The following is a 15,343-nucleotide window of genomic DNA, read 5'->3' on the forward strand; positions in this document are numbered from 1 at the left end:
GGACGGGTTCTCGTCCTCACACTTATCACAAAGCGTTTGTCAGAGCCTTACGTTGGTTTTAAACAGGTTGTTTTTTCCCCCATACAGTCGTACCTCATGTTATGTTTGCTTCAGGTTGCGCATTTTCAGGAAGTACCGGAAAGGGTTACTTCCGGGTTTCACCGCTTGCGCATGTGCAGACGCGCAAAATGACATCACGTGCATGCGCAGAAGCGGCGAATCGCGACCCGCGCATGCACAGACACAGGTTGCATTCTTTTCAGGTTGTGAACGGACCTCCAGAACTGATACCGTTTGCAACCAGAGATACCAGTGCATTGCGTTTTAATGTTGACCTTAGGGTCAAGGGTAGGTAAATTGTTGTTGTGATTTATTATTATGGCAGTCAGAAAATATACCGTATTTTTCAGTGTATAAGACGCCCCCATGTATAAGATGACCCCTATCTTTTTGAACCCTAAATTAAGAAATTGGGCCAGAGCTAGAGCCCGAACCCAAGCCAATGCCACCCCCGCCAGAGCCCAAACCCAAACCCAGGCCAACTGCGCCAGAGCCTGACCCCAAACCCCTGCGCATTCACCAACCGTGTATAACACAACCCCCAATTTTTTACTTAAAAGAATTAGCAAAAAACATAGTCTTATACGTGGAAAAATACGATATATCAAAGCCATTTACAGCAATATAAACAAAAACATACAACAAAAATCATTTAAAAGAGCCAAAAACAGACATCAATAAACCTTTGTGGAAGAATGCATTCTTAATGGCGAAATAGAAGGCTTCCTGGGGACTTAGGGCGAAGAGCAAATAATTAATACTGATGATAACAATAGCAACTGTTATTATTATAGCAGGGGTGGGGAACATCAGGCCAGGGGTACGGTATGCGGCTTCTCTTCCTGGCCCATGACACTCTCTCGAAGCTCACACTCTCCACTGCTCACACCCCTTTCTGGGTATTGCTTCACATCCAGGGTGGACTGCAATGGATCCTGGCCCTCTGAGGATGCCTGAAGCAGGGATAGAGAGAAAGGTGAGTGGCTGTGTGCAGAAACCAACCTCCTGCACAAAGGTAAAATTATATGTATTCCTTCACCCACTTTCACATCTGGCTCTGGGCATGTGGCCCTCAGAAAGCTTCCCAGAAGGGAAAGCAGTCCTCAGACCATTAAAAAAATCCCCACCCTTGAGTTTTAGGTGTCCTTAAAGCTGGTTGTACAAGAAAGTAGGGAAAGGGCTTACGTTGCATTTCTTCCTGTGGTCAGCAGACACTTCTGCACTAAGCGACTGGACTCCTCCACCCACCTCGCCTCTCATTGGTCATTCCATCTCCATAGCAACCACAGCCATGGAGCAGGGTGAGGGGAACAACCTCAGGGACATAACTGAAGTCAATTTATCTGCTTTTTTTTTCTTAAAAAGTGTAAAGCTAGAACCAGAGTCAAGCTTTGTGATGGTCATTGCTATGAGCCACAAGGGCTATCCAGGAAAAGTTTATTCTCCTTGCAACATGCAGCAGATTTGAGATTCGGATCCACTGTTATGCTGAGCAGAGTCTTTCCCGAACGGAGCAATATGTGGGGCAAATTCCACAAGGCCTCCAACTACCCCACCTGCCAGGGGCAGACTCTGTTTTCTGGGACTTGACTCTCACAAATCCATGTCTGTATTTTGCCTTTTGGGGGTGCCTGTGGGAGGAAAAAGAGGAAGAAGAATCCACTTCTCTTCTACTCCTTTGTGGTTGCAAGATACATGCATTGAGCAGTAGGGTGGGTATCTTTTGCAGCAGAAGGAAAGAATCTTTTGCTCCAGCCCTTCCGTGACAGCAATCTCAGCAGGCAGCACTACATCCATTATATTAATAATAATAATAATTACCTGCCCATCTCTACTTCTATCCAGCATGCAATTAGGCCGGCCAGCCAGGGGCCTGGATATGGCCTTCAGACAGAAGGTTCCTTAACCCTGGTTTAAGCAGAGATGCCAAGGATTGAACCAGGAACCTTCTGTAGAATGCCCTACTGGACTCCTCCACCCACCTTGCCTCTCATTGGTCATTCCATCTCCATAGCAACCACAGCCATGGAACAGGGTGAGGGGAACAACCTCAGGGATACGGCCTAGGACCCTCGTACCTACGGGACCGCCTCTCCTGGTATGTTCCACAGAGGAACTTACGGTCTTCAAATAAAAACATCCTGAAGGTCCCAGGCCACAGAGAGGTTAGGCTGGCCTCGACCAGAGCCAGGGCTTTTTCGGCTGTGGCTCCAATCTGGTGGAACGCTCTGTCACAAGAGGCTAGGGCCCTGCGGGACTTGACATCTTTCCGCAGGGCCTGCAAGACAGAGCTGTTCCACCAGGCCTTTGGCCAGGGCACAGCCTGACTCCTTTGGCAATCCTCACAGAACTCTAGCCCAATGGTTGCCATTTATCTGATTGGAATTAATTTTATAATGAAATGATTTTAGAATGTTTTTATCATTTTACTGTTGTTAGCCACTCTGAGCCCGGCTTCGGCTGGGGAGGGCGGGATATAAATAAAAATTATTATTATTATTATTATTATTATTATTATTATTATTATTATTATTACCCCAACCTGGGATAGGAAAAAGGGGCCTAGGAAAAGAGTCGTTGGATGAGGAAGCAAGGAAAGCAAATGGGAATGGGGAGTGGTCCAGAATAATGAGTAGGAGAGGACCAGGACCAGGAGACGGGCCCAAGGATGGAAAGAAAGCTGCAAGGTTTAGCAATCAGAAAGGAGAGGATCCGCAGGGCACTGAAGGAGGTTACACAGAAATTCAGAAGAAGCATCCCTCCCTTTGCTTACTTTTGCAACAAGCAAGCAATGCACCATTTGGCTTCCTCTGGACTTTCCACGCAGCCACCCACCCACCCCACACGCTATTTTTAAAGATCCTCCAAACTGTTACGCATCATCAGGACCTCTTTGCCCAAATGCTGCTCTGCCACTTACGTAATTGAGCTCATTCGCTTCCCTCCCTCCTTCCCCTGCCCCCATCCTGGTCCCGGCTTTGCAAACATGGCCAGATTGCATACAAGAGGCATCTGCTCCAGCACAAAGAACATTCTGTGCAACTGACGTACTGCAGAGGGGAAAGTCGCACTCATCAAGACCGTGTTGGCAGTGGCTGCGGAGCAGTTTTGCAGGCTGACGAAGCATGGCTGTGCGCTCTCTCGCTCCCTCTCTCTGGACCACCACGCACACACCCAGGTCCTGCTATATATAAAGGACTTGGTTCACGGCACTCCTTCTCCCTGTCCACTACACATGCAGATACACAAAGTGGGTCACTGTGTCGATTCAGTGGATCATTGTAATGCATTAACTCCCATCACCTGTGAGGGCAACTCAAGCTATCTGTGCTGCACTCATTCCAGCCGCACAATATTTATGCTATACGGTGACATTTTGCATACACCTCTACTACAAGCAGAACAGTCAGTGCTCTGTGTCCGATTCTGACAGAATGTTTTAACTCTCAAAAGTCCATACTCCGAAAAAATGGGCGTGCAATTGTGTTTTATGTGTATGTTTGCCATAAGATAGCCTGCTTGTCATAGCCACGAAGAGGCGACTACATGTAAAAAGCTATTAAGAAATGTCACTTGCCATACAATATACACACAAGCACACACTATGTAACATTTTGGAGGTGTCACCTTATACACTTCCAAGAACTTCTCAGCCTCAGTAAGGACTAGCTGCTTATTTCAAAAACCAAACAAACGCCGACCACCTGCAGGCCCTACAATATAAGCCATATCACAGAGTGCAAATTTTTTTGAATGCCACATCTAGTACGTAGGTAAAACTACAGCCAGCCTATGTAGATGTTTTAGAAACCACAAATCTACAATATTTTCCAAAAAAGAAAAGGTGAAGCAGCCAGTTGCTAAACATTTGGTTCTGAGAACCACAGCTTGTCAGACCTATCAATAATGGCTATGGAGATACCAACAGATCTAACAATGTTAGCAAAGAGGAATAACTTATGGGTGTGCACACTGGACACATTAACAGGACATGGGGGAAAGCTCAGTTGGTAGAACATTGAGAACCTTAATCTCAGGGTTGTAGATTCGAGCCCCATATAGGGCAAAAGATTCCTGCATTGCAGATGGTTGGACTAGATGACCCTTGCAGTCCCTTCCAACTCTATGATTCTATGGTCTCAGCCATCACTTACCTTCAGTGAATGAAGCCCCTCTGAGCACTGCATCCTCAAAGCTCTATAACTGCCACCTTGGAAATAACATCATTTCATTTTTATCAGAGTTGTTGTTGTTGTCGTCGTCATCTATACCCCGCCCATCTAGTTGGGTTTCCCCAGCCACTCTGGGCGGCTTCCAACAAAATATTAAAAATACAATCAAACATCAAACATTAAAAAACCTCCCTAAACAGGGCTGCCTTCAGATGCCTTCTAAAAGTCAGATAGTTGTTTATTTCCTTGGCATCTGATGGGAGGCCATTCCACAGGGTGGGTGCCACTACCGAGAAGGCCCTTTGCCTGGTTCCCTGTAACTTCACTTGTCGCAGTGAGGGAACCGCCAGAAGGCCCTCAGAGCTGAACAATGGGGGTGGAGATGCTCCTTCAGGTATACAGAGCAGCTGATGAATGCAAAAGTCGGAATGTGTTGCCATGTAAATTTGAAAAAACTCCAATTTGTTAATCACAGTAACAGGTATACTATGTTACTGATTAACTGGATCCTAAAAGGGATCTAAACCAAGCTTGCATGAAGTGCTGTTTGATCCTTTTACAACTACTGCTCTATCTATAAGACAAAATGCAAACATGCTGGTTTTATTGGTAAATTTTCTTACCCACAGGGCAGCATCTTCTTCTCTTCTTGTAGACGGAGTACAAACCAGCCCTATAGAAAGACGAATGGGATTCTGCCAAGAGTGTTAGGCTGAAATGGGCTCTGGTTAGAAACAGCCTACTTTCCTGGATGCACAAGGCTGACCAAGAAGGGTGTGTGTGTGTGTGTGTGTGTGTGTGTGTGTGTGCATGCACACACAAACAAGAAAGGGGCTTATGCACGTCCTCAGAAGACATGGACTTCGGGTGGGTAGGTTGACAGATGGACCAGCAGCCTGATCCAGACAGCAGCTGCTGCATCAACAAGAAGGATCGAAGGAATGCTTCTGACATGGTCTCCAGTCTGGTCTTCTGGACAATTCCCTCCAAACAGAGAGAAGGGATGAGTTTGCAGTGGAAGAGGAAAAGGATGAGCATGGCATTTGGGGCAAGGGCTTTGGGGAGGGGGAGCATTTTGGCCCAGGCTAACCCACTTGGGTTTGGCAGTAAGTTTGATTCTATTCATTCAAGGCTCAATAGAAACTAAGGGTTTCTCTTTGTGGTAAATTTACCACCCTGGGGATTTGTTGAAGGGGAGGATAGAAATCCCTGAACCAAATAATGAAGCAATGATTTAAGTGCCAAAATAGCTCTGTGAGGAGCAGGAGGTGTATGGAAGAAATCCATCTCCATCTAGGACAGGGGTCAGCAACCTTTTTCAGTCGTGGGCCAGTCCACCATCCCTCAGACCATGTGGTGGGCTGGACTATATTGGGGGGGGGTGAACAAATTTCCATGCCCCACAAATAACCCAGAGATGCATTTTAAATAAAAGGACACATTCTACTCATGTAAAAGCATGCTGATTGGGCCGCATCCGGCCCACGGGCCTTAGGTTGCCTACCCCTGATCTAGGAAATGGGGCTTTGCTTAGAAACTCAAAACAAAATGTAGGAAATTGTTGCACCTTACAGGTGCACAATATTACCTAATCCCCTTTGTGATTAAGTGACTATCTACCTGAACTGAACTACTGACATTTGCGATAACTTTATTGCATCTCTATAGCTTAAAATATGTCACCTACCCTCCCCAGTGATTCTGGCTGATATGTCACTGCAACTGCAAGAGAGGTTTTTCCAAATATAAACCACTGTTTGGAGTCTCTTTGAGAAAGTTAGGAAATATGCTTTATACTGAGACAAGCCATTAGTCCATCTAACTCAGTATTGACTGACTGGCAGAGGCTTCCCAGGGTTTCAAACAGGGAGCCAGACAGCCCTGGTTGCTGAAAATAATCTGGCAACTACCATAATATTCTTCATCAAATGAAGGGGAAGCAGTAGACATTGGTTTGACTTCTTCTGAGTTCTTGATTTTTCCCAGCCATAGTTTACTGGGAACAGTGCTCTATTTAAAGCATGTTTAAAGCATGACTTCCACCAAAGAATACTGGGGGCTTTAGTTTATTAAGGGTGCTGGGAATTATAGTTCTGTGGGGGTAAACCACAGTCCCCAGGATTCTTTAAGGCAACCCTTGTGCTTTAAATGGATGGTATGTATGCAACACTAAACTATGGCTGGAGCAGTGTCCCCACTAAAGTATGGTGCAGCCACTGCAGCATATAGGAGAGGAGAGACTGGGGACTCGGGCACAATAGTAAAGAAACAGCAATTTGAATGTGCTATAAACATGCAACACCAGATGGCACCAGAGAGCAGGAAATTTTAAAATGTGATTTTCCATAGGGATTTTTTCCCCTCTCTTGCTTTAACAATCTAATTTCTGACTTATTTATAGGGTCCCACCCCACCCGTATTTAGTTCCACCCTGGAACTACTGGTGATGAGGCACTGTATGGTTGTTTTCAAAATACAACCAAGAGTCTTGTGGCATCTTAAAAGACTAGCCAATTATACATTTTGTTGATGAGAGGCCACATCATGTGATGCGTTAACCTTAGTCTGTGTATAACATATGCAAGGATGTGTGTGCGCACACACGCGCAAAAAAAGTTCTACGTTGTGGGGCAAGAAGGCAGGAGTCGCTCAGTCGGAAACATTTCATGCAAAGCTCAAATGTGTGCCACACAAGCACAGAGACCGTTCACAAAGTCAGCAATGGGCAACACAGCAGCCTCCCTACCTTGGCCATAGCTGATTTAACCCTGGTTGTGGGAAAGAGAGCTTTGGTCTCAGTTGAGTCCTGAATGAATAGGATCAAACCTGCTGATATATTTCAGCGCAGTTCCAGGCCTTGGTTCTATTAATCTGACAGAGCGTGGATGATAACAGGGAAGGGAAGGGCTGCTCCCCACTGTAGAGAGGCCAGCAGTTCATAAATAAATGCATCTCATACATAAATGCATCACTCGGAGCAGCCACAGGCTCAGAGAGAGGAACACACAGACCAGCCTCCCAAGGGAACAGACTGCAAGAGCGCACCAACTGCACCACTTCCCGCCCCCAACCGGGTTCATGCATAGCATTAGCTGTTTTCATTAACCCTTTCTGTTCTTTCCCCACCCCCACCCCTTTTAAAAAAAAAGATTTACAAGGCTCACATCTCTCTCTAGAGAATACTTCTTTTGTATCTGCCACCTGGAACTCCCATCTCTACCTGACAGGCAAGCAAGAAGATGAGCTATTTAAGCAGCAGAGGCAATCAAGGGGTCTTGGACGCATCAGGAAAAAGTCCTGGGCTTGCTATTGTTATTTTTATACACGTATCAAGGATCAGAAATCTGTGGCCTTCCAGATGTTGTTGCTCAGCTCCCCATCCGCCCCAGCTAACATGCCCCATAGGCAAGGTTTTGGAGGGGAGATGGAGTCAGAGAGAACTTGGAAGACCACAGGTTCCTCACCCTTGGTGAATGTGGGTGCATGTCTATTCCCTGCCATTTAACCTGTGTAGGCAGGCTCCCAAGTTGACTTGCTTATAAGCTTCACATTGCAGCAAAAAAAAAAAAAAAAAAACAACTACAAAGGAGTATTGTTCCACCTTAAAGATGAATACCTTGATTTATTGTGGCATCAGATAGTCACCTTCAAATATCTGAAGAGCTGTCCCATGGAAGATGGAGTGAGCTTGTTTTCTGCTGCTCCAGAGGGTAGGACCCAAAACAATGGATTCGCTTTACAAGAAAGGAGATTCCAATGAAATATTAGGAAGAACTTTCTTATGGTAAGCGTGTTGAGCAGTGGAACAGACTCTCATGAGAGGTGGTGAACTCTTCATTCATTGGAGAGTTTTTAACTGAGGTTGGATGGCTGTCAGGGATTGCTGTGATTCCTGCATTGCAGGAGGTTAGATTACATGATCCTTGGGGTCCCTTCCAATGCTGCACTTCTATGTGTGGGATGTGATACATAAGTAGCAGTCAAGTACAACATTCCTTGTTTTCCTAGAGTGGACATGCGGGGGAATGTTTGGTCCAGCCAGTCAAAAACTTCCTGTTTCCTCCTGGCTGGGACATACTTCCTTTGCATGTGACTAGAGGTGGGCTGACCTTTTCTACCCAGGTATAATAATAATAATTTATACCCCACCCATCTGGCTGGGTTTCCCCAGCCGCCCTGGGTGGCTTCCAACAGAATATTAAAATACAATAACCTATTAAACATTAAAAGCTTTCCTTAAAAGGGCAAGGCATGCAGCACACCCCCTGTCTTTGACTTCCTCTTTTTCCATCTTCCTTTCATCGTGTGAACTGCAGTGACTGCCAGTCTGCTGTCACTGGGATTAACCGCCATATGGGGTAGATCCACATGTACATATAGTGGTACCTCGGGTTAAGAACTTAATTCATTCTGGAGGTCTGTTCTTAACCTGAAACTGTTCTTAACCTGAGGTACCACTTTAGCTAATGGGGCTTCCCGCTGCCGCCACTGCCACCACAATTTCTGTTCTCATCCTGAAGCAAAGTTCTTAACCCAAGGTACTATTTCTGGGTTAGCGAGTCTGTAACCTGAAGCATCTGTAACCAGAGGTACCACTGTATTTGCAACTAAGTCTGCCTTCAGGGATCCAACTGTGAACTGATGATGTGAGTAAACTTCTTTTATATACTTTACACAAGATTGTGGCGTGTTTATTCTTTGAAGAGGGATAAAAGGGAACTTTCCAGGAACCAAACAAGCCTGCAACCAGCTACCCGCTGTGCGTTTAAAAAGAGGAATGTAAAACTCTGCTAAGTTATAGAACTTGCTAGCGCAAGTTAGGAAGGATATTAATAAACAATATATCCTCTCCTGCCTCCCTGAACATTCCCACATGATGCTATGTTAAACTTTCATAGATTCAAGCCCACTTCATCAGATGTATCTTAGGCCACACAAACAAAAATCAATGTGTTAGACTTTAAGGTGCAACAAGGCTCTTTGGTTTGCTTTTGTTTACAACTATTCCTTTTGAGGCAGTCATTTGATTTATCAAATGTTAGTCACTTTTCCCTCACTTGAATGCCTGCTACTTCCTCTCATATTGCATCTTAAGATGGTGACCAGATGCAGACTCCATGGCTTCCCTATCAGCCTACTTGCTCCCTTCTCTTCTTCCCCCTAGATGTTTGCCATCTAGGCCTGATGAAGAGTTCTGAAAGACTCAGAGGCTCACACCCTGTTTTGTGATGTTTGGGTGATGAAAGCATACCCCTCCACTGTCCCGATTAAATCAGGACATCCAGGTTTGGACAGCATGTGAAAGTACTGTTCTGGTGCAGATTTTGGAAGTCTCCAGACCCATTTGCACTTCATTATGCACCTTTAGGCACCAGGCAAAAACGTCCCTTTTAAAGTTGCCATTAGTAATACGTGCAGCTTGCGGACCTAACACCCAGAATAAGAGAACGAGAAGAACATACCGTATTTTTTGCTCTTTAAGACTCACTTTTTCCCTCCTAAAAAGTAAGGGGAAATGTGTGTGTGCGTCTTATGGAGCGAATGCAGGCTGTGCGGCTATCCCAGAAGCCAGAACAGTGAGAGGGATTGCTGCTTTCACTGCACAGTGATCCCTCTTGCTGTTCTGGCTTCTGGGGTTCAGAATATTTTTTTTTCTTGTTTTCCTCCTCCAAAAACTAGGTGCGTCTTGTGGTCTGGTGCGTCTTATAGAGCGAAAAATACGGTACGTTTAAAGACAACTGGAAAATGTTTATCGAATATATGGGGGGATTGTGTGCACTTGAAAATGTTGGCAGCATTCAGATAAATTCAACAGTGCAAATAATTTTTGATGGATGTAATAATGGAATACTGAATGGTTTAGTTTATATAAAATATGCAGGGATCATATGCAGAGTATGTATCTATAAAATATGCAGAGTATGTATCTATAAAGCAAAACATTCTTCTTTAACCAGGCCTTTGGTTGATTGACATCCAATGCCCTTTTAAAATATTGGGGGGGGGGTTATTGGGGTTTATTGTTTTTATTTTATTATGTATTCTGTCTTTTTATATTGTGATTTTATCTTTTGAACCACCCTGAGACCTGTGAGTATAGGGCAGTATACAAGTTGTTGGTTTTTTAAGATTTTTATTGATACAAGAAAAAGAAAAAAAACCACAATTACCAAATTACACACAAGAATAATCATAGACACATAATTTTCTTAGCAAACAATAAAACATATATTGGTCTTAACACTAAAGACCCAACCTCCCGTCTATTCCATATTTCAATTTCATATTACTTATTGCCAATACACACTTTTATCATAATTAAACTTATTCTTAAATTATCTAATTTCTTATATTTACCTTGCATCTATTACTGAAGTTCCTCGAATGCTGCAACAGAATTTAAACTACTATATTTATTTTTCAGATATTCTTTGAAAACCAAGTTTCATTAATTATTATTATTATTATTATTATTATTATTATTATTATTATTATTATACCTTTAAAGAAGCATTGACCCACTTTAAACAATCATGGCTTCCTCAAAAGCATAATGGGAACTGCAGGTTCTTAAGGGTGCTGAGAGTTGTCAGGAAACACCTAATTCTCTCACAGAGCTACAATTCTCAAGAGTGGTTCAACAATCCTCTTCCCAGGGGGACTCTGGAAATTGTAGCTCTGTGAGGCAGAGTTGCCATATTTCCAAATGTGAAAATCCGGACACAAAAGCTGTTGGTCGATTTGCAAAAATTCTGCCCGAATGCCATTTTCCCAGTCTCTTGTCTGGGAAATTCTGGACGTATGGCAGCCCTATGTAAGGGAAATTGGGGTCTCTTGACAACTCTCACCACTCTTCACAAACTACAGTTCCCAGGAAGCTTTGAGGGAAGCCGTGACTGTTTAAAGTGGGGAGATACTGCTTTCTTCCCAGCCAACAGGGCTACATTTTTATATTTCTTTAAAGGTTCTCTGTAAAATAAAATTTTAAAAATTGCAGCAAGGTAAGGGGTCCCTCTGCTGGTTGGCCTTGGAAGGACAAGTTCTGGTTACGATCAAGATGAGAACTCTGCATAAGACATGGCTGAGTAGACACACCCCATAGAGTTAAAGCGTGTGGCTTCCCCGAAAGAATTCTGGGGACTGTAGTTTGTTAAAGGAACTGGGAATTCTACTTCTGTAATGGGTAAAGTACAGTTCCAAGGAAGCCACATCCTTTCAATGCAACTATTTGCATAAGGAGCCTTCCTTTGGGTTGTACCCCAAGTTAGAGTAAATATACTGATAAGCAGATTGGTAGCTTATCAGCAGACCTTATCTGCTGATAAGCAGATCTGTAGCGACGTGGGGGCTGGGTGCTTCCTCCTCGCACACAGGATTTTTCTGGGGAAATTGTCTTTTTCATTTGTGACATAAGACAGCCTCCAGGGACGTGGGTGGCGCTGTGGGTTAAACCACAGAGCCTAGGACTTGCCGATCAGAAGGTCAGCGGTTCGAATCCCCGCAACGGGGTGAGCTCCCGTTGCTCGGTCCCTGCTCCTACCAACCTAGCTGTTCGAAAGCACGTCAAAGTGCAAGTAGATAAATAGTTACCACTCCGGTGGGAAGGTAAACGGTGTTTCTGTGCGCTGCTCTGGTTCGCCAGAAGCGGCTTTGTCATGCTGGCCACATGACCCGGAAGCTGTACGCCGGCTCCCTCGGCCAATAAAGCGAGATGAGCACCCAACCCCAGAGTCGGTCACGACTGGACCTAATGGTCAGGGGTCCCTTTACCTTTAAGACAGCCTCCATTTAAGGAACGGCCATTTGCTTTAAGAGCAGGAGCAAATTAAGAGCAGAATCCTCTGAAAAATTCGGCAAATAAGGCAGGGTGAGTGCGCAGCAAAAGTCTCATCTAGAAGAAACCCCAAGTGTTTACTCACTGAAGACTTTCGCTGGCAGAGGAGGGATTTTGCATTATCGCAAGCAGCCCGTATAATTACTTCCGTGACCGTGGGGAAAGTCAATCTGTGTAGCAACATAACACTTGACGAATTAAATATTAGAACTTTGCATTGTGGGCTAGAATAAGATTCTACCCTATGGACTTTCCTTTGCTTTTCAGTTTCAGAATAAAGAAGCATGTTCGCTTGCTTGCAGCAAGAAGTAAGAGTTTAAGAGTAAAATAAAGAGAAAACGTCAAGCATTCTGTAAAAATATCCATCCTAAGTTATCCTTTACTCTTTCAAAGCACTTCCTAAACTTACAAAATGGCTGTATTTCCTTCTTTTTCTTGAAAATTGTGAGTGCACAGAGAACGTGGAATGTACAGAGAGAGGGGACTTACATTTTCAAATTGGATTGATGCTGGCTTGGGGAGAGCAGATCCATCAAAATGCAGTATTTATGTGGAATAAAAATACATCATATATACATGGTTTCACAAGCCAGCAGCTGGAGTGCACTGGGAGCATGTGCAGAGCCTGAGATCTGTCTATGCCTGGATAGGAGGCCTCAAGTGAACATCACGGATACTATCTTGAAGAAGTGAATTGTAAATGTGTGTCACCACTGTAGTGATTTAGAGACATTTCCTTGCAGGAAACATTGGAATGAGAGTTTAGAGATGTTCCCTGGAGAATGGTGCAAGCAGGCTATAGAGCCTGACTGGCTGAGAGGGCTCCAGCGAAAAGCACTTGTTTTAACTTCTGCTTAATAAACCCTTGTAACCTCTTGCCTCAAGATACTGAACCCACACTTATCATAAGCGGAGGCCACAAGCCTTCCAAAGCTGTACAGCTTTCTTCTGCCTTGGAGCAGCTAGTGGTACCTCAGATTAGGAACTGAATTCGTTCTGGAAGTCTGTTCTTAACCTGAAACTGTTCTTAACCTGAGGTACCACTTTAGCTAATGGGGCCTCCCACTGCTGCTGCACCGCCACCGCTCGATTTCTGTTCTCATCCTGAAGCAAAGTTCTTAACCTGAGGTACTATTTCGGGGTTTGCAGAGTCTGTAACCTGAAGCGTCTTTAACCTGAGGTACCACTGTACTGTGGACAAGAAATAACTGTGGCCTGGTCCCAATTTAGCAACAGAACTGCCAGCATCAGAACTCTTGCAGCTGTCATCTTTCTTGCAGGAAACAGACCGGGGAACCTCAGGGCCCAGGGCCAAATGTGGCCCTCCAGACTTCTCTATATGGCCCTTGGGACTTGCTCTAGGCCAGTGTTTCCCAACCTTGTGCCTCCAGCTGTTTTTGGACTACAATTCCCATCATCCCTTGCCACTGGTCTTGCTAGTCAGGGATGATGGGAGTTGTAGTTCAAAAACAGCTGGAGGCACAAGGTTGGGAAACACTGCCTAGGCAACACCTCAACCTCAGTCCCCATTCCTGGTTGGAATGTGTCCTTGCAACTGCAATAATGCCTCTTCTTTCTTTGGAGGAAAGACGTTTGCATATAAACCAGAGCTTTCCAGACTTTTCTTGTTGGTGACACACTTTTTACACACGCATCATTTCACGATGCAGTAATTCAGTTTTCCTAGCAAACCGGAAGCTAAACTAACCCCTTTCCAGCGTGGGGAGCATTTGTGCGACACAACTTTGGAAAGTTCCGATATAAACCTCTTGTTGCGTCTGGGATGTTAGGGGAGGGGTAGTAGCTCTGGGGTAGTTTGTCTGCCTTTGCTCCCCACCCTGCACTCAGCTCTCACCTGTGGCTCTGAGAAGCTGTCAGCATGTGACAATGGCCACATCCCGAGAAACAGCTTCGACTGGCTGCTAAACCAGGTGAGGGGAGCTGGTGGGTCTTAAACCCTCAGTGAGTTTGGAACTTCCCCTGCATGCAGAGACAGACACTGGCGGATTGAGCAGACGAGACCAACAGTGGGTCCAACAGTTGAGGAAGTGGTTATTGCACATGCTGTAGAGGGAAGTGATGATGATGATGATGATGATTTATACCCCGCCCATCTGGCTGGGTCTCCCCAGCCACCCTGGGCAGCTTCCAACCAAGTATTAAAATACAGTGGTCTGTTAAACATTAAAAGCTTCCCTAAACAGGGCTGCCTTCAGATGTCTTCTAAAAGTCTGGTAGTTGTTCTTCTCTTTGACATCTGGTGGGAGGGCATTCCACAGGGCGGGTGCCACTACCGAGAAGGCCCTCTGCCTTGGCTTCTCGCAGTGAGGGAACCACCAGAAGGCCCGCGGTGCTGGACCTCAGTGTCTGGGCAGAACGATGGGGGGTGGAGACTCTCCTTCAAGTGAGGGGCAGATGGGGCTCATCAACCTGGGAAGGTAGCTCACCTAGGAGAACTCTGATCCTAAACCTCTGCTGCCTTGCAGAATATCTTGGGAGGGGAGAGAGAGAGAAAAGGCTAGGGAGTTTACTCTACACAAATCCAAAGTGAACATCCTAAAACAGCTGGATGGCACCTTAGGAGTTCCTTCCAGCAACTCCTGAGGCTAAGCTGGTGCCAAACATATTGCTGTGCTTTCCTTTGGGCCACATCAGCAAGGCCGAGAAGGAGGTATTGTCCTCTGGACAGCCCAAGAACTCCACACACACTGCTCAGGCTTGCGCTCCAGGACTTTGGTGCTGCTAATGCAGCGCTTTGACCAAAGGGTGCTCATCAATGGTTCCTCTTCATCCTGGAGAAGAGTGACTAGTGGGGTGCCACAGGGTTCTGTCTTGGGCCCGGTCTTGTTCAACATCTTTATCAATGACTTGGATGATGGACTCAAGGGCATCCTGATCAAATTTGCAGATGACACCAAACTGGGAGGGGTGGCTAACACCCCAGAGGACAGGATCACACTTGAAAACGACCTTGACAGATTAGAGAACTGGGCCAAAACAAACAAGATGAATTTTAACAGGGAGAAATGTAAAGTATTGCACTTGGGCAAAAAAAATGAGAGGCACAAATACAAGATGGGTGACACCTAGCTTGAGAGCAGTACATGTGAAAAGGATCTAGGAGTCTTGGTTGACCACAAACTTGACATGTGCCAACAGTGTGACGCGGCAGCTAAAAAAGCCAATGTAATTCTGGGCTGCATCAATAGGAGTACAGCATCTAGATCAAGGGAAGTAATAGTGCCACTGTGTTCTGCTCTGGTCAGACCTCACCTGG

This window comes from Podarcis melisellensis (genome assembly GCF_964234715.1).
Source record: "Podarcis melisellensis genome assembly, chromosome: 8".
Lineage (NCBI taxonomy): Eukaryota > Metazoa > Chordata > Lepidosauria > Squamata > Lacertidae > Podarcis > Podarcis melisellensis.